This window comes from Passer domesticus, chromosome 5 (genome assembly GCF_036417665.1).
Source record: "Passer domesticus isolate bPasDom1 chromosome 5, bPasDom1.hap1, whole genome shotgun sequence".
NCBI lineage: Eukaryota > Metazoa > Chordata > Aves > Passeriformes > Passeridae > Passer > Passer domesticus.
The window spans coordinates 36,305,220-36,329,207 of NC_087478.1; the positions used below are offsets into that span (position 1 = coordinate 36,305,220).

The window sequence follows — 23,988 nt, forward strand, 5'->3', positions numbered from 1 at the left end:
GGGTGAAGAACCCTTCTCTACTATCCAGGCTAAACCTCCCCTGACACAACTTCAGGCCATTCCCTTGGGTCCTGTCACTGGGCTCCACAAAGAAGAGATGAGGAAGCTGTGGACTGCTAAGAGGGCTCCTCCAGACAGAACAAACCAAGTGATCTCAGGTATTCCTTGGATAGGTTCCCTTCTAGATCCTTCACAAATTTTGTAGACCTCATTTGGATGTTTTCCAATGTCTTGCTTTTATTTTGGTGGCCAAAAGTTGTGAGAAAAAACACTTGCCAAGAAAAGAGATAAAGGATCACCATTAAGACAAAATAAAAGCTGAAGAACACACAGGTTTTTTTCTGCTGTGAGTCCTAAGACTTTATTTACAAGCCTTAGTGGTGCATAAACATTTAGATTTCTCATTGAATGTCTAGAAAGATATTGTATTATGAAACTGAAATTGATGAAGTTCCAGAAGCAAGTAAAAAAGAAACATTGAATAGAAATTTAAATTCTCACTTTTCTTCATACTTGTACTGTTTTTAAATGCATACATGCAACTTAGGAGTGACATGATCTTTCTTTTGACTTTGAAATAAAATTGTTACCAAATTATTCATGGTAGGCTTTTCCATGTGCAGTTCAAGCAACAAATTGAAACCACCTATCTCCACCAAAAAAAAAAAAAAAAAAAAAAAAAAAAAAAAAAAAAAAAAGAAAAAGAAAAAGCCAGATTTATCACTGTCAGGTTTTAGGAAGTCTTGATAAATGATACATGTTGTAGATTGAATCTATGTCAATATTGCCTTTGCAGTTGTTTAAATTTTATGTAATGCTGGTCAAAGGAGCCATCAGTTCCATATCACTCTGCATGGAGTCAGGTTGCATACTGAGGATAAAATCACAGAACCCTCTAAGTTGGAAAAGTCACTTAAGATCCTCAAGTCCAGTTGTTAACACTGCACTGCCACATCTCACTAGACCATGTCTCCAAGTGCCACATCTTCACATTTTAAAAATACCTCCAGAAATGGGGACTCGAGCACTTTCCTGGGAAGCCTTTTCCAAAGCTTGAGAGCATTTTCCATGAAGAAAATCCTAATATTCAATCTAAAAATTTCCTGGAATCCATCATCAGAACACAAAGATCCAAACTGAAATGCTAATGGTTGCTCAGTGCACCAGATAGCAGTTGGGAAGGCTGAAATATAGGATGAGATATTACAATGGTTACTCTTAACTGACAAAAGTCTTGGTTGGTTCTATAACTCAAAATTCATCCTTCAAGAAATTAGTCTATCAACCAAATCTTTTCCTGAGCCTAAACTTTCAGACCATTAGAATGTGCAGGACTCTCCTGAGATAATCTGTCAAGGTTATTTGTCTCTCCAGAGAGATAGCCAACATATTTTCTTTGCATTCACACTCCAAAGACAATTTAATAGAAATTAGAGAAGTATGAAGTAAAACAGTGTGTATATAAAGTCTAGGACTTTCTTTCAAGTAAGAGGGTGCAAGTTTTTAATTGCTATTTGATGAAGAGTTTCTATTGTCCCTTTCTCACAGCCTATACCTAGGTTCAAAAATCAAGAGTTTTGAATGTTTTGTTATCACTGCACCTGCATCATCTGCCCCTCATATATGACATGTATCTCAGTAGAAAGAGCCCAGGTTTCAAAGGGTTGAAAATTTCATTGTGATTATTTAATAAAATAACATGAAAACTGCAGGCAGATGAGGTTCTTTTGCTGATGCCCCACTATTCTGTGCAGGTTATACTAAAGCACTCATGAAAACCATCCTCTGTCATTAGCCAGAGGAAGTTCTTCTTAGAAAAAAAATAAGTTATTCAAAGACTATAAAACAAAAGAGGTGGGAGCCCACAAGTTCCACTCACACCAAATCTTGTTGTCTCTGCTGAGGACCTCAGGGGTCAGTACTTCTCCACTTTCAGGGTCCAAATCTGCACATAAATGCAGTCTCAAACTGAATAAGGGGGGAGGGAAGGAGGAAAGCTCTTTTGATTTAAGAAAATCATGGAAGCATTGAATCAGCAGGCTGCCAATAGTAACTAAAATATCCATTCCAGTGAGATCACATCTCTTTGCTCACCTATCTTCTTCCTCTCTAACCTATTGCTATCTACAGGGACTAACTCAAAGATGTTCTTGTCATTCATCTTATCAGGGTTAACTAGGATCAGATCATGAGTCAAGATTCCCTTTTAAAACTTGCTTCTTTCATTTCAATGCTCTGTAATAATTTTTCTAGCCTCTGTTCACAGACTGAAACCTTCCCATCCCTTTGCTGCCTAACATTGAAGAAATTCAAATAAATCTCCTTGGTGTCTCTGTGCTTGCAAATATGCAGTCAGTCACCACCAGTGAGTCCCTACCATTTACACTCATCCCACAGGTTACTGGCAATCCAGGTGCCAACCATAAATAAACCCCATCCCTAAGGCTGTTTTTGCTTATTTCTTTTTCTACCCTGAGCTTTGCAGCATGTAGCCGGTGAGTGTGATCCTTCTGTGCTCTCTCAGTGTACACCATAAGTGTACAGGAGAACTGGCTTGTATCACAGCTGACTGACACTCTGGGTACTGACTCTGGGTAGGTCACCTCATCCAATTCTTAGTTGCAGAAGTAGTGGACAGATCCTGTGACCTCTCCATGAGGTGGGCCCCCTAAAAGTCAAAATCTTAATGCTTCTCCTGCAGTGGAAGGGAAAGAGGATGCAATAAGGACATGCATGGTGTTTAAGGTTCTGGAGTGCAGGCCATCCTAAGCCCACATAGCTAAGGCTTGTCTGTAGTGAACTCTTGGCTTGAGATATGTTAAATAATTCTGCTGCTCTTGAGTCACCTAGTAAGGGTTTCTCTACAAGTTCCAGGACTCAGATCTATAGGATTTCTCACCCAAGCACAGAAAAAAATCACTGAAACACTTGAGTGGGGTCTTGCTGGTCCAGTGCCTTCCTGCAGTGCATCAATAGATGGCAGCAGGCAGTTCCTCCAGGAGCAGTCTTTAAAGCAGCGGCAGCAGTCAGTGATGATCTTCCCTTGCAATGGTTTGAGATTTAAATCTGCCTGCAGACACTTTTTAGGATGCTGTCCCCATGAAAAGCAAAATGTGTTGGTTCTCAGGTAGGGTGTAATTTACAGTAGTATGAAAGCAGCAAACAAGTATTGGCCTCTAACTCTCTAGTATTGTAAGAAGATTAAATATTTGGAAACCAAGAGATTTTGTGCTACATTCAGCTGCTTTCTTGGCAGTCTTGAATGTTCACAAATCCCACTTCTTTCATTCCTTCTTGAGTCGGATAACTTTGCAAAACTCTGGAAAGGGGATATACTATTCTAAGGAGAGAAAATCACAGGTAGATTCCATGTATTTAAGAAGATAGAGGAAAAAACCCCATGCCTTAAAGAAGGCTATTGTACTCTTACACAAGGCTTATATGCTCCCTTTCATTTTGAACATTTCAGTTGTGAGTTTTACACAGAGGTTGGTTGTTAAACCGTGTCAGTCTGTCTCAAGCAATGAGCAATAGCTGCAAGTTGTGTTAAAAATGAAGCTCAAGTTCCACATGGAAGACTATAGACCTAGATCAAGTGTTTGGCCGAATCAATCCCTGAAAAAAAAAATTTATTCACTGAAAAAAAGGGAGAATTTTTGTTATGTCCAACACTCATAATGACATAGCACAGAGCAGATACTGCTCACTGACTGGGAGCTGCAGTAGCTGGAATTTTACTATGGGTCCAAGCCAGAGCTGGCAAAAAGCTCTTTTTCCTGAGGGAGCTCTTGTGCTGCAAAGCATTATGCCCATAGTTTGAAGGTATAGCTTTGTTTAGTTCTTAATGAAGAATGCATTACATTTCAGAATGGTTGTGTTGAAGATTACCTGTAGTGACCGGTAATCCAGTGATGGAAGATGGTTTTAATGTTCCATCTAGTGGATAAAATTGACCCCCTCTTGTGTTTTTATCCTTATGTGAGACTGAAAGGCTATAAGCTATCAAGCTGATGGTTAATGACCCAGCTTTTGCCTTGCAAACAGTATTAGCAGACCCTTTATCAAGAGGACGTGATGTCTCTGTGAACTGGCTCCAGAGTCTCAGGCACCAATTCATCATGGTCATTTACTGTGAAAACAGCAAATCTCAGTCTGCAGAGTAATAAAATGTTTTGCTTCCCAGATTTGTGCAAACTCCAGAGAGATAGAAAAAGAAATTTAAGGTCAAGTTTTCATGTGAAATTATGTAAACATAAAATTCAATTAAAGTCACGGTGAGCTGTATAACAAATTCCTGATCTCAACCTTCTAAAAAGACCTTAAGATGATGTTTTTAATACAAGCACATACATTTCTGAGTCAGGAAAGACTTCAGCCAAAGGAATGTATTTGAAACCTGTGGGAGCCCCCTGCATGGAGGATTCTATTCCTTTTGGGGATATGTAGGTTCTTGGCCCTCTTTTACATCTCTGCCTTCACAGCATAAGACATTTTTATTTTGACATGTTGGCTATATTGTGTGGTCTGGAGGAAGGACTATAGATCCTTGTTAATGTTTCAAGGCTCCTGTGGGCCTAGATGATTTTCAGACTTGGTCTCACTTTGAATATTTGTGCATGTAACTGGACAATTTAGAGAGAGGAAAAAAGAGTGAACAGAGACAAAAGGTATTAGACTGATTTACAAAGACCTAGATACCTGTTGTTTATTTAAGAACTTCAGGAAGGCTTTAAGAAAATACTACAACCTTTCTAATATCCTCTTAAAAACTATAATCTGAACCGCCATATTTTTGATTTGCTATTTCTTTTTTATTATCTTCTAGATTGAAAAAATCAGGATGAAATCTAGTGTATCTAAAACTATGGAACATGAGCAGGCTGCCTTGCCATCTCTTTCCTGTAGGACATTTTCAGAAAGACAATAATTGAGGCAGAATTGCTCTGTATGCACATAGTCCAAGTCTTGATGTGTGAATACAGTTAGTGTAAGCATTAACATACTATTCTAAATTTTTTCCATTTGAAACAAGACCTAAATAGCAGAACAAACCCAGCTGCAGATACCAGCCATCAATATCTTTTCATTTTACATTTCACAAACATGGCAGAGCTGCTGTGTTTGTAGTTTTCTACACAGCTGAGAAAGTCAGCACTGAATTACTCACCAGTCTTTGGAAATCTTTCACATGTGCTGGTTTCTTCGGGCTGTAGAGCACCAGCATTCACACTCCAGGGGACTAAATCACTTCCTTCCTCTATCCTGATGTATATCAGGATGCATGTGTCTTCTTGGTGCCTGGGTGATAAGCTATTTATATCCTCTGCTGATGGTTCTGGAATGTCCTCACAAGTAAGTTGAGGAAGCTAAAAAGATGTGTATGTAAACATTGAGTGAAAAATGACCATGATAAATAACATCACCAAAATCTTCTTGCACAAACAAATACTCTTCAGCTACCTCACACTTGAAACCTGCTGTTTATTCTGCCTGTGGCAGCAGCAGTCATCCAGCTACTGAGATAGAAAGAGAGGCACTTCACCAGGGCTTTTGGTTAAAGGAAAGTTGCACTGGAAAAGGTCTGCGGCCATTTCTGGTGGTGCAATTTGATGCTGTGAGCTATAGCTAATAGCTAATAGCTAATAGCTAATTGTCTCTGAAAATGGTGCTCCCTTGGCTCTTCGTGCACTCACATCACTCTCCTGGTGCTGGTGCTCCCCTGTCTGCCCAGAGACTGCTGAATCAAGAGCTACTGCCAAGCTCAAAGTGTAAGGAAGAAGGGGAAATTGGGATCAAGCCTCTCAGCAGCAAGTAGCTCTCATCTTTGCTTAGCTGTACTATTAACAGTGTTCTCGAGGCCTGTAAGAACACACTGACCCTTGTAAATCCAGCAGTTTGCATGGATTGCAGGAGCTTCTGGGCATTGCTGGGAGGATAGATTTTGCTCTGTGATTCCAGCCTTACATTGGTGACATTTCCATCATCATGTGGAGCTCAGGGAATTTGTGTGGACAGAGTAACTGAAGCTTGTATGTTCAGTAATGCTGGTTTTCACAAGAGGTTCCCACCAGCCCAGCTAGCAGTGCTGTTTTACACACTGTGCATGAGCAGGAAGCACAAAGAAGAGAGTGGAAATTACTGAAGTTTGTTCTGATCTTTCCTTGAGTCAGTGCTGGCCTCTAAATAATTAGCTTAAATCTAACTGGTGTAAGGTGGATTTATTGTAATGCCAGCTCAAAATGCATGTCCCACTCACCAGAGGGATTAAATCCAGACTCAACACAGGCCAGCAGCTCTCCACTCAGCAATGAAGGGCAGGGCTTGGCAGGAGCACCCCAGTCTTTGAAGCAGTCCTGACAGACGTGGTGGGCTCATGAGGCCATGGCTTTGCAGCCCTCAAGGGATGGTTCTGAAGGACCAGTGGTGTGTTGGTTGGTGTGCTGCACAGGGGTCAGCTTCAATTCCCTGGATGACACCTGGTGTTACATCCAATGCTCTACAGTAATCTAGACTCCTGCACTTTTTTTTTTTAAATTTAATTTCTTTTTCTTTTGTCATCCTTTTCTTGGGTATGCCAAGGTATCTTGAATGTATAAGATAATGTCTCCCTTGGACAACTGTGACTGCGCTGTGACTGACCTGGCTGAAAAATTTAGCTCAGGAAGAGGTGTACAGCCAAGAATTGCTTATTATTATTATTATTATTATTATTATTATTATTATTATTATTACAGTTTTAGAAGTTACTCAGCTTTACAGTCCCATTTTTTTCCCTGTTATTTCCTCCTGGCTAGATATAACAGCTTCCTTCTCAGCATGGTGACTTCTCATCATTGTCCTACTGGATGTCTGGCTCTCCCCATGCATGGTGTAAAAAGCCATGTGCCTCCATTGCAGCATGATTTTAACTGTGGGAACTGGGATCCTTAGAGTTTGACTCACCCACAAGTTTCTGCATTAGTTGTCTCAGGACCTGTGACAGTGCAACTTCTGTAAATTTGCATCCGTCACTTTGTCAGGTATCTCAGAGATGGAAGCAGGTAGACAGGATCCTGTGGCACAGCTGAGAAATATGTCAATGCAACCTAAAAGGACCATAAATCTGACCTTGGACATGGGTGCTTCAGCAGACAGGTGAAGTAGCAGCTAGAGAAGGAAGAAATCTGGTCAGAGGGACCTCCCCTGGGTCACAGAGATGAGGGAGCAGCCAAGAGGGAGCTCTGTCACAGTGCACACTGGCACTGCTGCCTGCAGAGGATGTCAAGCTCCTGATACAACCTCCTGATGTGGTGTTTTGCCCCAGGAATTCAAAATGTAGTTTGGTATTTCTGTATCCCCTCTGGCAGATACGTGTGTTGGTTGGAGAACAGAAATACCCCACTCTTGTGTGTGTGTGCTGTTTTTTCATGTGGAAATGGATTCACTCTGAGATCTCAAAATAGCATATGGAAATGTGCTCTTGCTTTCATGTTCATTTTGTTCTGCCTTACACCTGTTAGACTTCACATTTTCCACAGAAAGAAACAACCATTACCTTTTTTCAAAAATAGTATTTTATTTTTTTTCTGGAGCCAGCTGAATACCTTGTTGTTCTGATTAGTTTAAAAAAATCTGTTCACCTAAAGCCACAGATAAGTGAGTTATATTCAATGAGGTCACTTCTTCCCAACTAAACAAATGAATTTTCTTCCAGGTTAATACAATCTTCTGTTACACAGAGATTAAATTACTGGGTTTTAAAAACCAGAAGTCTTAACCTTTTATATCAAAAGTTTGCAATTATTTTTTGTTCAACAGTCTGACTAGCAGAGTGGTTTACTAAAGCAAAACAAGAAATTATTCTTCTTGAAAATCTTTGCAAAATGTTCGAAATGTTCCAGCATTCACTTAAATAAAGATTGGTGCTGGAGATTTTTTCTCTGCTGTCCCCAAACTGATCTATTTACTGCCTTTACTGCTATAGCTACAAATGGCTCATGACTTCAAAAAGTCAATTAGGAGACTGGCTTTGAATCTCTCTTCTACCTAACTCCTGTCTGTGGCTGATGTGTTGCCAAGGGAGCTGCATTGTTTCCTAGTGCAGCAAATGAATAAAGTTATATTTACGTCTCTCTGTGTGCTAGAGAGAAATAGAGATGTAGTTATGTATGCATTACCTTGAATATAAATCATATAGAGATCCCCACCTCCTCTGTCTGCTACAAGGCATGCATGAAAATGTCCTCCTAGAATAGAAATAAAACCATAAAACACTAGTCTGTAGCTAGAGATGAGTCAGATGCAGATTTTAGAAGTGGATCCAGATTTCAAATGCCACCCAAATCTGTGCGTGCGATCAAAGGTTTTGGTTCTGACCCAACTCTAAATCACCCTAACAGCCTGGATAAGATCCTGAATCTATAAATCTCTACCATTTTATACACCCATATAACCATATGGAGTTCCTTTCTCAAACTGGAGCCATTTGAAACTGGGGCATGCCTTGCTGGGCATGGCAAGACGTAGGTACGTCAGATGCAGAGCTGAGAGGAAATTGTACACTTGTGGCCTTGGGTGCACAATTTCCTCCTGGCTGACATTTCACAAGCCATGGGGCCCAGAGGGGCAGCAGTGGGGCTGCCACAGTCAGGCACTGGGGAAGGCATTGCCACGCCGTGGCACCTCGGGCATGGGGACACAGGATTCAGCCCTCAACCTGGAGGTGCCCTACAGTGAGAGTCTTCCTGAAACCTACTAGCAGGCTCTGCAGCATGCTTGGGACTAGTGCTGCTGCAACCTGCTCAGGAAGAAGGGGAATAGTTGGGCTCAATTCCCCTATTTTAACTCAGCTTCTTGTCCTCGTTCCAAATTAAAGCTGCCTTCATGCTCTTAAACAATCCACTGTCTTTATAATCCTTCTGCCAGTGGGATAAATGCTTCTTCCACATCACAGAGTTGGTATATGAGAGGTAAAATGCTCCTTAAATTTTGGGTCACTGAGATCTCGAGTTGCAAAGGCACAGACTGGCCAGCAGTCTTAGATGGCTAAGATATTTTGTGGATTCGTTGGGTGACCTTTAATGATAATATTTTGTGTTTGCTTTGGTGTTTTTTCCTAAGTACAGTTTAGGTTTGAATTAAATCAAGTTTGGTTTTCCAACTTTCATTTGGGATATGTTTTGTCTCAAATACTTTTGTCCCATTTTCATGACTACAGGAAAAACAAGAAACAGCATTAAGCACATTTTTCTTAAATTATATTTGCTTTTTCTTCGACTGTATTTAAAGTTGCCTTTTGGTGGGTGCTGAAGGTGAATCAAAGTACCAGTTAACCTTCAGGTCAGACACAGGTACCAGACTTGACTTGAGGCAAGTCACCCAACTCAGTGTGACCTATTATGTTCCATCTCCATATGTTGCATCCTTGAGAAGTCCTGTGCATATATTCTGCTATTCAGAGCAAATTAATTAATAAATGAGCTATTAAAAGCATGAGTGCTTATATCTCCCTCGGTGAAAAAAGGACCTTATGTACCACTATGTAACATGACATTAAGCTTGACTGAAAATTATCCCTCTCAGTCATAATTAAACATGACTTAGCTCAAAATTAGTATGGCTCTTGAAATCAGCAAGTGATTTTTGTTATTAGGACAATGGAGGGGATAGGGTAGGGTGGCAGGTGATAAATTCTGTCCTTAGGAACTGTCCACCCCCCCATGCACTGTTCTCTTTAGAGAGGGAGCTAAAGCTATAAAGTGGGCAGAAACATTCCTTGTCTACATTTAGGTGAAAAGCCTGTATTAGTGTGTTCAAGGTTAAGACACAAAGGGAAAGAAAGCATTACTTTCAGCATACAGTAACAACTCCAACTCTAAATGGGAATGTTATTTCAAAAGTACATGTTCTAAAGCGCAACTGTTCAACTTCAACCTTTTAAAGCTGTTTCTTGGTTTCTGAGGAGAAAAATAAGCTAAAGGGTTGGAGCAGAGGGCATTTAAGATGAGAATTAGAACACAAATTTGAAAGTCCAGAAATCTTTCAGATGCTTTAAAAAAATCAAATAAAGAGAACCCCCTAAATGTTTCTGAGGCATTAACTTAGGTTTCTGGAGGCTTCCAGTTTGACAGAGACGTTATTTTATTGCCTCAGCTCCGTGCAGAGAAAATCCGAGCTCATGAGCACTGCGTGGAGATGCCATATGGAAGCTTTGTAAGCCTCTGGCAAATATCTGCATCAAACATGCACTTGTGTATTACCTTCTGCATACAAAGCACAAAATGGCAACTAACAGAACCCCCCAGCATCAGCGGGAGGCAACAAATTACCTTCTTGAACACTTACAGATGGCAAAATGGGACCCACCTGTGCTCCTTGTAGCCATCTCTGAGAATGTAGTGAAAAATGTTGCTGCTCTAAGCCGATGTTTTTTGTCTGTGGTTAACAAGAGAGGGCTCGACGGGAAGAGTGATGAACCTAGCACCTGCCTGGGAAGAATATGATCTAGTTCAGGCTCTCAGGCCACCCTACTGCTTGGACAGCCACCCCACAACACGTAAACATGTATTCTCTGCAAAGACACAGATGCAGGTATTGTATTTGTTTGGTAACTGAAGGCTGTGTACATTTTAAAGCTTCTGTGAGAAATACGAATATGATTCAGCTCAGGTTGTGTGATGGCATTGCAGCATCCTTCAGTGCATGGGGGATGCCCTCCTTCCGACACCCCTTACCGTCACATGAAATTTCCACATTAATAAGCTTTATCTTGGTGGACCACAGACCTGTCATGGCTCAGAGTGAGGAATCTGGTATTCAAGGAGCAGTGAGCTCGACGATACCCTTTATGGCATTCACCCAGGGAAGGCACATGCTGCAAAGCAGAAATGTAAATCATTTCTTCCCAGGCAGACTGTGAAGCAGGGTGACTGTTATCAGGTCCATCCATAATGAAAATGAAAAATGGGCACATCAGTCTTTCCCTTTTCACATATATCTTTTGCCCTCAGTAATGTCTCTGAGCCTGAAATATTGAAGCACCTTTATTGAGCATTAAGATATATCATACACACCATTAATTCAGCTTCATAATGTCATTACCAAACAAGCAATTTTGACCATCTATGCTGAGCATCATAGTAGGTAAACATGTGGAAGCAGCTGTCATTCAGCCCATAGAGTTATTCTGTTCAAAACTATCCTATATTCTGATTATTCAGGTGCCACATAGAATGCTGTGGATTCCTCCTAAAGCACAGCAATTTTTAAGTGCTAAATTTGTTCCTAGCCATTTTTACTGAGAAGCAGTTGCAATACTGCAGCTATTCCTTGTACAGTCTCTCATCAATAACACCAGCCTCCCTCTCAGACGCCACTAATAAATGCTGAATTTAGCAGCTGTGTGCCCAAGCAAGGAAATCTAACTGTTTATTGCCTGGAGCATCCACTGATAACAATAAAAGGGATACAGTCTTTATGAAGATCTTACATGCAAGCTACATTATGCATCCATAGCTTAATTTAGCTCCCTTATGCTGAGGCATTATGATACATTTGTTAATTACATGATCACATACGGTGTTTTCCACATTCAGCTCCTGCCTCAGTTGTTGCATAGGATGCTCTGTGATGGGCAGCTGTTCAGCAGTCTTCTTTTTCCAGCTCTTCCATGCAGGGGTTCTGTGTCACTCTGACTAAGCACCGAGCTGCATGAAATGGAGGTAATCAGTTTTTCCTCGTGTGTTCCTCTGAAGCATGACTTGCTGGGAAATTGGACCTCTTCACAAATATCAGCACAGTTATCTTTAGAGCTCTCCTGTGATAAAATGCAAAAGGGATTATCCCATTTCAGATTGCATGGTTGAAGCTCATACAATTCTTGTATCTACTGCAATATTTGTCTGAATTTGACTCCCAGCATTGCCTGAAGTTATTCAGTCTCACTTCAGCAATCCCAGGCGGAAAGGTAAAAAATGGACATTTGCTTTACAAGGGGAGTGTGTGAAGCCTCCTTCAGAAAAGCTTTGAAATGAAGCAAGCTCCTTACACCCATCCCTGGATGGGCTCCCAACTGTAACTCATAGCTTCCACTAACTCAACACAAGTCCTCTTCCCAGAAAAAGCCAAAGCAGGGATGAAGGGGTTTGAGTGGTTTTGTGAAATATCCCAGCAGAAAGGAAATGGATAGCACATGGACCACAAGACAGAAGCGAAGACCTTTCCTCTAGGAGGGGAAAATCAGTCCAGATCATTAACCTAGTGAAAGAGGGAGAAAACTGATAAGAGAGCTATATAACTTCAGCTCTGACTGCTCTGCCTGGAGTACATCTGAAGACCAAAGCTGCCTGAGCAAACACCGGTGCATGCACATGGCAAGCTCATGTCTCAGCTGAGAGCAAGGAGAGTGGTTCTGCCGAGACCTTTTGGATCAGTCAGTGCTACTGATGTTAATTAAATCCTTTGGCATATACACTTGCCTGCAAGCCAGAGCTGGCCCACACTTTATAGCTGTAATGTTACATTAATGACTTCAGATGGCAGGTCATGCCACTGATTTCAGCAAGGCTGTGTCGGTTGCTGCCATAGGTGGAAGTGATCCTTCCTCATTCTGTAACCATAGAGGAGCCATGCAGGAACATTCCACAAGGGACCATCAATAGACTGAGACAAATTAAGGCTGGCAAAAGGTATGGCTGTTGACATAATAGTATTTTTGTAGTAAGAAATCTATCAATTTCAAACAATCTTGACTTTCCAAGTGTATTTGTTATTGGATTTTCCATGCTTTCCACCCTCACTGAGAAATTTTGTGAATACCAGGCAACATATACTAATGCTATGTGAGATGAAATGCTCTCAGGTACACTGTGTGATTCTTACAGTTGTCCTGTGCAGGGCCAGGCGTTGGACTTCGATGATCATGTGGGTCTCTTTCAACTTGGGACATTTTGTGATTTATTGTAGACATTTTAAACTGAGTGAAAGAGTCTGAGCACAAAGGAAATGTCTTTTTGCATAATGATATGTGAAATCCAGTGCCATAAGAACATTGAGGTTACAGAGAGCAGGTATTTATACCAAGAAGCAGAATAAATAAATTTAGAGCAGTGAGCTCCTTAAAAGATTGGTGTGGGTGAAGGGAAGCCTGAAATCTCATACTTCCAGGTTAAGGCACTAGGGTCCTGGAAAAATTCTGTTTTGTAGAATTTTATGTATTTTTGAAGCGTCTGCTGTGTCAAGCTTGGCAGCTTGATCCACTATAGAAAAATCTGTGTTTCAGCCTGACTAAGACACATCTCCATTTGTATTAGACTCGTGTAAAATATTCTTCTCAATAAATGGAGCAATTTATTATGTCAGTGCTGACTGGCAGTGTAAGAACTGACAGCAAAAAGCATAGTAGTAATTGTGGCTTTTCTTCCTCCAAAATAGTAGTATCCTCTGCAAATCGTCTTTTACATGGTAGCCTGAAGGTCTTGGTCAAGGACTGGAAAATGGAGGTTTGATTCCTACTTCAGTATAAGGAAGGTTTAAACGCATTGATTTTTAAGAAGCAGTGCTACTCATTATGGAATAGACAAGATGAATGGGAAACAACAAGATGATGCTTGTTGGAGACAGGGGAAGACAGGTTTATAGGTTCCTTTATCTCTTCCAGTTGAAATTGTGCAATTGTAAAAGGAAAAATTAATGGTCTAAGAACAAGGTTACAAGCAACAGCCACTCTCTTACCCCAGCAAAGTGGGGACTCTGGGCTATAGGTTGTACCCAGGAGCAGTTTCATTACACTTTTCCATTAATTTTTGGATAAAATTGTTGGGAGGAGGAAGAAACCAAACCTAACAGAACAGGACTTAGAGCCAGCTCTGGAAAAGCAGGTTTTGCCTCCAGTCCCCCAGGGTAACACCCTCAGCAGTGCCATCCTAATAGAGAGCACTTTTTGTCCCTGGCCTGGCATAAAAAGGAGACATTTCCTTTTAATTCACAGGAAAAAAACATCTGTTGCCCTCTGCCAGCTGTACAGGGTTGGCCTCAAATCTCTCTAAAGAAACAGCCTCCTCCTGCAAGCAGCCTCTTGATGTTTATTAGCTGTGGAGGAGTAGGCACACACCCATTCCCACAGAGCTGGGATGAAACCACCTTTCCTGACTTTGACGCTGGAAGCACATTTAAACCTGCCAGCTCTGACGAAGGTTTGTGGGCTGAGTCCCAGCACCTGCACTTGATTTTCCTCCAGAACACATGGGGCCAGTCCTATTTCTGAGTCCTTAAAGATGTCACATTCCCTGCCATATACATGCTAGAACCTGTTGGGTTTGGGATACTTTACCTCGTATGAGGCTTGTGCCAAATAAGCCTGGTGACAAATGAATCCTGGTGTAAATGCTTCATCAGCATCCCACTACAGAAGGAAAAGGCTGTTTCTGAAGGGGCATCTGCAAGGGTCTACCTCCTGCTGGACGCCCCTTCAAGTCCCATAATTCAAATGACCATGTGCAGAAAAATTAAGGATCCAGGACATTGTACATCTTAAACAATGTGGCAGCATTTTAAGACCTGCCACCTATTTTCAAGGCACTGTGGCAGCCCAGCCTGGAAGTGCCGTGAGCCTCCACTGGTTGCATGGGAAACAAGGCTGCTGAAGGTCTGTAGTGAGTAAAATCCTGAAAGCTGTTATGTTTGTATCACTAGTAGGCTCTTTGCAGCCTAATTCCCAAAGGCTTTTACACAACCACTATTATTGCCTAAGCTCCATTCTCCTTTACATCCTCGCAATTTCGCTGGAGGTCATGGGGTTGTATATTCTATCACGTTGAGTTATTAAGTGGGAAACACACATACACTACCAAAAAATCGAATGAGTCATATTAAAGCAGGACTATTCCTTGCAGCCTCCAGAACTGTGCTGTTAAACCCTGAAATGGAAGGTTTAACAAAGGCAGGAGACCATTCTCTCACCATCTCTAACCGCTTCCAATTTGCAGCTGGCTTTCAGCGGTATGAGTGCTGCAGGATTTGGCTATCATTGAACTTCTTTTTAAATGTTACACTCACTCAAAATCTGACAGAGGCAGATATTTGTCAGGAAGCAGATGAATGAGACACTAGTGTCATGGCACTAAACAGATTATTTAGAATTCAGAAGATTCACTGTGAATCTGAATTAGGAAAGCATAATTTAATATTTGGCACATTATTAAAGCAATGTCAATTTCCAATTTTTTTTTATTACACATGTGTGGGTTCGATATAATTACACTTCTGTACAGTGTGTACACATTTTTTGTCTGCATAAATGTGTGACCTCATGTGGGACCATTTTGTACAATTCATTTAAAAGCACAGTTAACAGTCTCTTACCCTTACTTGTATCCTAAGTAGAAATATCTAGTCCAAAAACACAGTAGTAAGGCAAAATATTCCTAGAGCAAGCCAATCTTTTTTGGAAAACAGGAAAACTGTGTAGCTTTTTTATGCACATAAATACTGTTTAAGTGTATAATTACATGTGGGAAATTATTTCAAATACAGAAACACAAGAAACATCAAATCAAGCATGATTCAGTAAAAGCAGTCCTTCACTGTGCATTTCCAGGAGGGAAAGCCTCTGGTCTTAATCTGACATAGTGGTAGTTTCCAGAAATGAAAGGAAAAGCTGAAAGCAGAATTCGTTTCATGAAACTTTTTCATCTAAAAATAAAGCTTCTTGTACAAGCTGTTCACCTAGACTCCCACAATGATCTGAGAAGTGAGAGGAGAGATCAAGAAGGAAACTCCAGTAGATACATTGTTATGTTATCTAACAGGGTTATCAGGAGAGGGTTTTCTCCCAAAGCCACCAATTCCAATCACTAGCTAGAGAAACAGATTATTAAAACCTATATATTTTTTTTAATGGCTCAAATGCTATGATTAAACTCCACCCTGCAGTACTTGCCAGAAGCCTTAGAGGAGGAGGGGAGAGGTACCCGTGGAGGGGATCACAGGCACAGCAACATGGCTCTTGCTAGAGTTGAAATGTCACCATCCTTTCTCTGATCCACTGGAAATCCTTCTGAACTCCACATTTCAGGGCTTCTCTGGGACAGTACTCTTTAGGAGGATTTTTGTGGCTCATATTTGAACACCTACTGTCTGTTGGAGCCCTGTGTTCCTGGGGAGGTGCAGCCAGTTGTCTGCCACAAGTCAGAGAGGGAATGGCTGAACGAGGTGCCTTGCCCCAAACTGGTACCCTCTACCCAAGCTTGTTTCTTGCTCTGCACATCAGCCTTATACAGCCCTAGGTTTCATTACCCCTAAATTATTTACTTGCCCCTTCTGATTCAACAATATTTTTTATATTTTTGTTCTGGTCTCAATTTTTTCCCCTTTATTCATGAAGATATACTACATGCAGGTTTTTTATTATGTTTCCCTCAGTGTTAAATTAACCATCACCTGTGCCTTATTTGGGAGCTTGTTTGTATTAAATGCTGACAATAGATAAGGTGGTAGTAGAACTATCTGACTTTCAAATATGCTTCTGATTAGATTACTATTACGACTACCCTAGGTTTAATTTCATTAGTCATTTAAGCATTATGATGACATATTCGTTAAGTTCATTAGTTTAAACAGAAGCCAAATGAACATGCCAATGGAAATTACATCCCTTCAAAAGCTGTTCCCAGACCCCTCCTTCCTGGCTATGCTGAGGCTGCTTGCTTAAACACCCCAGGACAACACAGCATTGCAAACCCCCTGGTACCTGGGAGAGGCTTGTATGAGCACTTCCCCAGGCACCGAGCTGGCTGCTCTGAGCCAAGACTCTATGCATGATAGAGCACAGACACCAGGATCTGTGCTAATGCCCATGCACACTCACAAAACAGCCTCATCCCACCAAACAGCCGCGTTATTTTGTAGTAACAGGGCCATGCCCTTCCTTACAGAGTGTTCCTTGCAGCACTCGTGCTTGTGGGTTAGGCTTGTGATGTCTTTTGACAGAGCTAGAGGATGTCTGGCTGAGGATTCATCTTCCTCCCATGGTGTTTTATTTCCCTGTGCTTTCTTGAGATATATTTTGAAGAGTTTTTTCCTCTCAAATTACTCTATACATCATCACTGTTGCTTTAGCAAAAGGAGAGCTAAAACAGTAATATAATATTTTCCTCATTCAATAGAAAACATAAATTCTTGTTTGCTTGTTTTTAAATCAAAGCATAAATCTGAAATTTTATTGGAACATGGCCTCTGTAAAAGGTTTTATGGTTATTTAAGAAGAATATGAGCTGTAAAAAATGTAAGTTTATTACACACTTTGATTAAAATTTTTGTTTCCCTGGTAAAAAAGTACAGATTGTGAAAAACACATTAATATGCTACCTTTCAGATTTTCACACAAGGGTATAAATATTAACACAATAAATTGTGTGAATAAAGACTATTCAGGATAGACAGACAAGGAAACTTGATATCCAAAATTTTCCTCTTCTGTATATTGAATAATCTCTTGTAAAGAGACCCCATGAGCTCACCCCACTGTGTCAGGCCACCTGTTTGCTCCTGCTTGAAAATGAACTGGATCTCTAAACACTGGGGCATTTCTAGAGTGATTTATCTCAAAGCCACTAAAGGCAACAGTGAGAGCTCCATTTCTGAGCCAGACTTCAATGTTATTGTGCAGACTTGATATAATGAATATTTTTACACTGAATTTTTGCCTTTATTTTTCTTTGCATCAGAAAATTGTCAGTCTTTGTCACCTAAATGGTGCAATTGCTATTCCTACATGTTCAGCTGTGTATTCATCTATGTGGGTCTGCATTTTTAGCTGACTACCTGGCACAGAATTACCTCCTGTTTGCTTCTGTGATATAGGTCTCAGTTGTGGGTCTGTATTGTTCTACACATATTACTGACTTCTATATTTTTATTACCTCAAACCCACAATTAAAGCATCTTGATGGCAACATACAGGAAGAGCACTAAAATATTTATTAGAAACAGTATCAGATGTTTGGTTAATTAGCCATTTCCCATCTGACAATATCTGAAATGGATTTGCCACCCTGTCTAAAGAAGAGAGGACATATCCTCCATCATGGGAGCTCCTGCTCGCATCAGCAACAATGCATCCATGGAAATCACTGGCGCAGAAACAGTTCTTACACTATAAACAGAACCAACCAACCAACCAACCAACCAACCAACCAACCAACCAACCAACCAAGTGCCTTACAGTTTTCCACAATGAGTGGATGAGATGCATGTGGCCAGTAACTCCTATTAATGGCAAGGAAGTAATATGTGAACCTCTTGTGAGCTGGTGAAAAAATAGACTGAAAAATTGGCAGTGTTGCAGTCTTGTCTGATTCGCATACTTAAATACTTGTGTCCTCTGCATTTTCTCAGTGAGAATACATAATGTAATCAGGAATAAAATGCAAATTTTTAGCTAAAGAATATAACTTTAACAAAAGGAGACAGAAGTGACTGGTATGATGTTGTGCAGGGACTAAAAGAAACACCTTTGCTTTACAACACTAATTACAGTGTGATCTGTTTTTTCTGTTGTTTTGGGGTTTTGTTTTGTTACTTTAATCTAGTCAATATTACTGAAACCAGGTCATATTCAATGTCATTGCCATCTTTCTAACTGTTCTGGGGAAAATCACTGCCATTTGTACATATGGCTGAAGAAGCAAATATTGAGGATTGATCAAAAGGAAATGATGGTGAATATCATCTGTAGAAGCAGAAAACTTGTTCTGTGTATACCCATAAATGTTTTAAAGCTTAAATTTAGAAGCATTTATCCTAAAGAGATATGTTGATGTATGCTGTGTTTGATCTTTGAGATACCATTATTAGAATAATTTATATACATGAACTGTTTCCCTTGATTTGTCATGTTAACCAAAACAGAGATACCCAGGGTTTTGCTCTTAAAAGCTAACTGCTGTAACTGGATGCCCTTTTCTCTAAACTGTCTTCTAGCATTTTGTCTAAAGGTTTGTAGGTAATGAAGGGATCCTTTTCAACTCACTCTGGGACTGTAATATGTTTATTGAAATTAGTATGGGACCCAAAAAACGGTACCTGAGGAATCTAAAGCTCATAATGTTTCCAAAGTTCTATGCACAGTATTTCCTGATTTAAAAGGGATATTCCTGGTAAAGCACTGGAGGACACCATCCCCTTTGGCATGCCATTTTTTAGCTTGCTCTTACTGTGGCCACCACTTTGTGATCTAACATTCCTTTTACATGAGACGTTTCTATTCGAGTTTATGAAAAATGAGGGTGTTCAAGAAAAGCAGCTCTATTTTCATGTTTTAACATAAAGATGCAAATTAGGACCAGTATTAAAACCCTGACAAAATGGATGGAATTGTAAAGCAGAGTTTGTATTGGTTTAAGTAATTTGTTCTGACATTTTGTATAAACATTAGAAATAAATCAGGAGATTTACTATAAATAATGCTTACTGCTGAATAATTTGGATAAAAGATAGTTACTGTTATGGAACAGCCTTTTAGTTAGTGCTTTCAGTGTCAGTTTTGAACTGGATTTAGGAATTTACTAGAGTGCCCTTTCAATGTTTGTGTAGAGGTTTCTGTGGGCAAACTGGGAGGATGAAAGCATTAAAATTGTGCCCAGCTTATCAAATAGGAAAATCAGAATTTGGGTTTTGGGTATTCAAGGATCACCTCTTCCAAGCTCAGGAGAAATGCATTGTAGAAAAAAGGAAATCAGACAAAAATGTCGGGAGGCCTGCAGGGGTGGACAAGGAGATCCTGGACATACTCAAGCACAAAAGGGAAATCCACAGAGGTGGGAGCAAGGACAGGGGACCTGGGCATAATACAGAGACATTGTCTATGTGAACAATGTTTGTTTGAAAAGGTAAAAGCTCTTGTACAATCAAATGTGGCTGGGGACGTCAAGGTCAACAAGAAAAGCCTCTATAGGTACATTAGTATTAAAGAATGACCAGGGAAAATGTGGTGTCTCTCTGGATGGAAATGGGAGACCTGGTAACCAAGGATATGGAGAAGGCTGAGGTAATCAATGATTTTTGCCTCAGATTTCACTGGTAGGTGAAAGTTCTGGCCACACTGCCAAGTCACAGAAGGCAAAGGCGCTGGGAGAATGAAGAACCACCCACTCTAGGGGAAAATCAGGAAAATCAGGACCATTTAAGGAACCGGAAGGTGCACAAGTCCGTGGGACCTGATGAAATATTTTTGTGTGTCCTATGGGAACTGACAGATGAATTGTGTAAGCCACTAACCATCATATTTGAGAACTCTTGGCAGTCTAGTGAAGTTTCCACTGACAGGAAAAGGGGAAATGCAATCCCCATTTTTACAAAGAGAAAAAAGGAAGATATGAGGAACTACACAACAGTCAGTCTCACCTCTATGCCCAGTAAGATCATAGTGCAGATCCTCCTGAAAACTGTGCTAAGACAAATGAAAAATACAGAAGTGGTTGGTGACAGCCAACATGGCTTCACTAAGGGCAAATTGTGCTAACGTGATTGACAGAGGGTTGAGATTAGGGGATCTTTAAGGGCTCTTGCAACTCAAACCTTTCTACAACTCTGACTTTAACTCTGAGACTAGTCTCATGTCACAGACAGTAGACATCTTCCTACAGGTAATGCCTCTGCTCACATTACATGGATGAATCTTGGCTGGCCAGCTAAGATAAGCCCCAGCCTCCAATGACATTGCTGATGAGACCTCCATGGGTTCTCACGGGAATTTTGACAGTTCCCTAAATTACAAACCTGAGATGCAGTGTTGTAACTGGAACTGAATTCCCCTTCCAATAATTTTTCTATCATGCATGTGACCTTATAAACAGATAAATCAGGGACTATTTCCCCTTGGAAGCCATGGAATGGAATTAGTACTTTCTACCATCACGAAACCAGTGTCTGCTGTTCCCTCCACATCTGGGGGGGTGTCTCTGCCTGGGGCTCTGCCTGGCTGCTGCTGCTCAGCCAGGATAATTTCTTTCATGTGACTCCTTGCGTGGGCTCCCAACTGGTCTAAGATGCTGAAGGAAAGTCCCTTTCCCTACCATGTCATGTGCTCAGTTAGTGAGTGGTTTAGAGGTTTCCAAATCCTTGTTGAAACACTGCATCCAAAGGAAATAGAAGGTCTCGTATTTTACTCCAAAACAACCCCTGGAGCCAAGATGGAAGTAAAAGGAAAAAATACATAATTTAAAAAGGGAAGGAACTACTTACAAAAGCTAATCTGTAAGAGGACTTTGAGCTGTTATTGTGTGAATTTATCTAGGAAAGAAAACATATTAAGTCTCAAAAGAGGTAACTAATGTCAGCACGAGTCTGTGGTTTAGGGCCTACAGAAATTATTCTCCATGATACTTCTGCCTGAAATGTACAGATTTTTATACAAACTGTATTTATTACAAGCAAGATAAGATGTTAAGAATGGGAAAAGTGAAAGGGAATAAATTGTGTTAGTGATGTGAGATGGGGAAGAGGAGAAGCTGACCCAAATGTCAGTTTTCTAAAATAATTTTTATTTATTTAATTACAGAAGAACTTACAGTTTTGGGTCACTACAAATGGATATTCTCATAATGTAAGGAAAGGCAATCCACTGCTGAAGCACCAGTAGTCCTTTGAGGTGCATGTTGCAACAAATGTGTTCTGTTGATTTGGTTCCACACATTTATCCTCCACACAAGAGCTTCTGGATGGACATGGCATCAGAGCAGCTCTCAGCCTTGCAGTTGTCTCAGCCAGCACTGGGGAGATGCCAACTCAATAGTCAAATAAAAAGTGTTGGACACTTACCATAGAAAACATCACATTTCCTCTGTAATCTTCCTCCATGCCATCACTTACAAAAACCTCCAAAGAGACTCTTGTATTTCTGCAGCTTTTTTGATTTCAACAGCAAAGAGGAGTTTTATCTGACAAAGGATCTTTCCTGCCTAGGGTGAATCCTGACCACGCTGAGAGCAATGGTGCACATGTTCCTGATAGTCTGTCCTGACCATGTAATGTGTCTCCTGGACCACAGAAAAAGAGTTAGCTGCTTCGCTGGATCATGGAGAAAAAGGTCTCTTCCTTTCAAAGGAGTGTTTGGGAATCAGGATTATTTTCAGGAAAAAATCAGTTGTACTTTAGCCACTACCTTAGAGCTAAAATCTATTAAAGATAAGTAAAAATAGCTAAGATATTAATGGCAAAGTAAATATGTTTTATTTTGTAATCAGGCATGAATTACATAATAATTACACAGCAATTACAGTAAAATTATTATAGTTCCATGTTACCCACAACTACCGATTGATATACTCTGGTTAGCACATGACTCTGTTATTACAGCATAAACTCAGCTGAGTATATTTGGGGTCTAAAAAATACACTAGGTGATCAAAAAGTAACTCAGTCATAGCAACCCCTAGCTTGTACAACTGGTGTGCTCAGGGATGTAGTGGAAAAGTCTAGTTATATATAATAATCACCACAATTTAGGAGTAACTTGAAACAACTGTATGTTGTAGTCTTAAAATAAGGTTTTACGATGTTAAAAAATGATCATGTTAAAAGATGCAGAATCTTTATAGTTACAGCCAATTCATGGCTAGAGTACAAAATGCTAGTACAAGTAGTAATTTCCCCATTTTTAGAAAAAATTCCTAAAATCAGTATAAGTTCTTTGAGCAATCTATATAGGTTTGAAAATTCAGGATTGAAAACCTGCCTAAGCACAAAGTGTGTATCATTTGTATTTACATTTTTTCCATGTTATGCCATGGTTTCAGAAAAGGAGAACAAAAGCCAAGGAGAACAGTAGCACTGTTCCTCAGGAGTTCCAAGGCCTGGAAAAAATAACAAAATAATAAAGTAACCGTAGAAGAGCCATATGTGATCTACTGAGTCTCTCAACTCATTGTGCAATGATTTTGCCTTCCAGCCTAAAATTTTTCTTGAACCATAACATATTGTTTTATGATACATTCGTTCATGTTTTAAAAGCTGCAAGTGAAGGATCAATTATTATTTATCCTCTTTGTTGAAAAGGAAGAGTTTCTAGACTGAATTTGTTTGGCTCTGGTTTCCAACCACTGAATCATGCATCTTTTTCTATCAGATAAAGCATTTAAATTCTGTTACACTGAAATAAAATAACCTCTTATCGTTTTCTTGGGTAAGAAAAATAGACTAAAACTTTAGACATTTTAACGAGAAGATGCTTATCAAATTTGAGCATTCTTCCCCAGCTTTTATATATCCCTTATGTATTAGTATAACACCCCTCATCTCCACACCTGCAGCATCCCTGGACCCCCTGGGGACAGAGATAACCTGTGCCTTGCCCACAGTTATTCTGCTCTTTGTTTCAGGTGCTGAGCCTGGCTGGCTCCTGCCATTGGGTCACAGTAGCAGGAGGGAAAAAAGCAGAAGCTGGAAACAGACTGGCCACCTGAGAAACAGAAGTGGCAGCTCCATTGGTGCTCATGGTCACTTTTGTATTTTAAAGTAACAAGCATTATGTACAACAAAACAGTGGTATTTCCTTACTCCTTGGCTGTGATGGAAAGGATTTGCTCTTTTAGCCATTATGGTTTTTTTTCTCTTATATTTTACAGCTACTAAAACCTTCTAAAACCCACTGCTTCCTCTTATATTCTCTCCTCCCCTTTATAAATTGGATTTGTTTTCTCCTGAAAAATGACCTTACATTTGGTTGTGTTGAAACATGCATTCGAATGAAACCCCCTTTTCAAGTGACCCTGACCTATGCCCATCATCTCTTCTCTCTTCATTATTTTCTATTTGCTACAAATTCTATCAGCAATGATTTAATATTTTCTTCAAGGTCGTTGAATGGGATGAAAGCAGCTCCCTGGAGGCTTCTGTTCAAAAAAACCCTAGACATTGCAAATGCCTTACTCAGATCTACCAACTGAGCAATCCTTGATCTTTTTAAAATGAGTCTGTATTGATTTTCTTGTACTGCTAATTTTTCTGAGAATG

General features: G+C 40.2%; 1 long non-coding RNA gene across 1 annotated transcript in view; it reads left to right on the forward strand.

The window, feature by feature from the left end:
- Positions 1–23,432, forward strand: part of LOC135301336 (uncharacterized) — a 120,762-nt gene extending 97,330 nt beyond the window's left edge. Inside the window, exons 3-4 of the long non-coding RNA XR_010363085.1 lie at positions 21,940–22,063; positions 23,355–23,432. This is a non-coding gene — a long non-coding RNA (uncharacterized LOC135301336). The remainder of the gene's footprint in view (positions 1–21,939; positions 22,064–23,354) is intronic.
- The last annotated feature ends 556 nt before the right edge of the window (positions 23,433–23,988 follow it).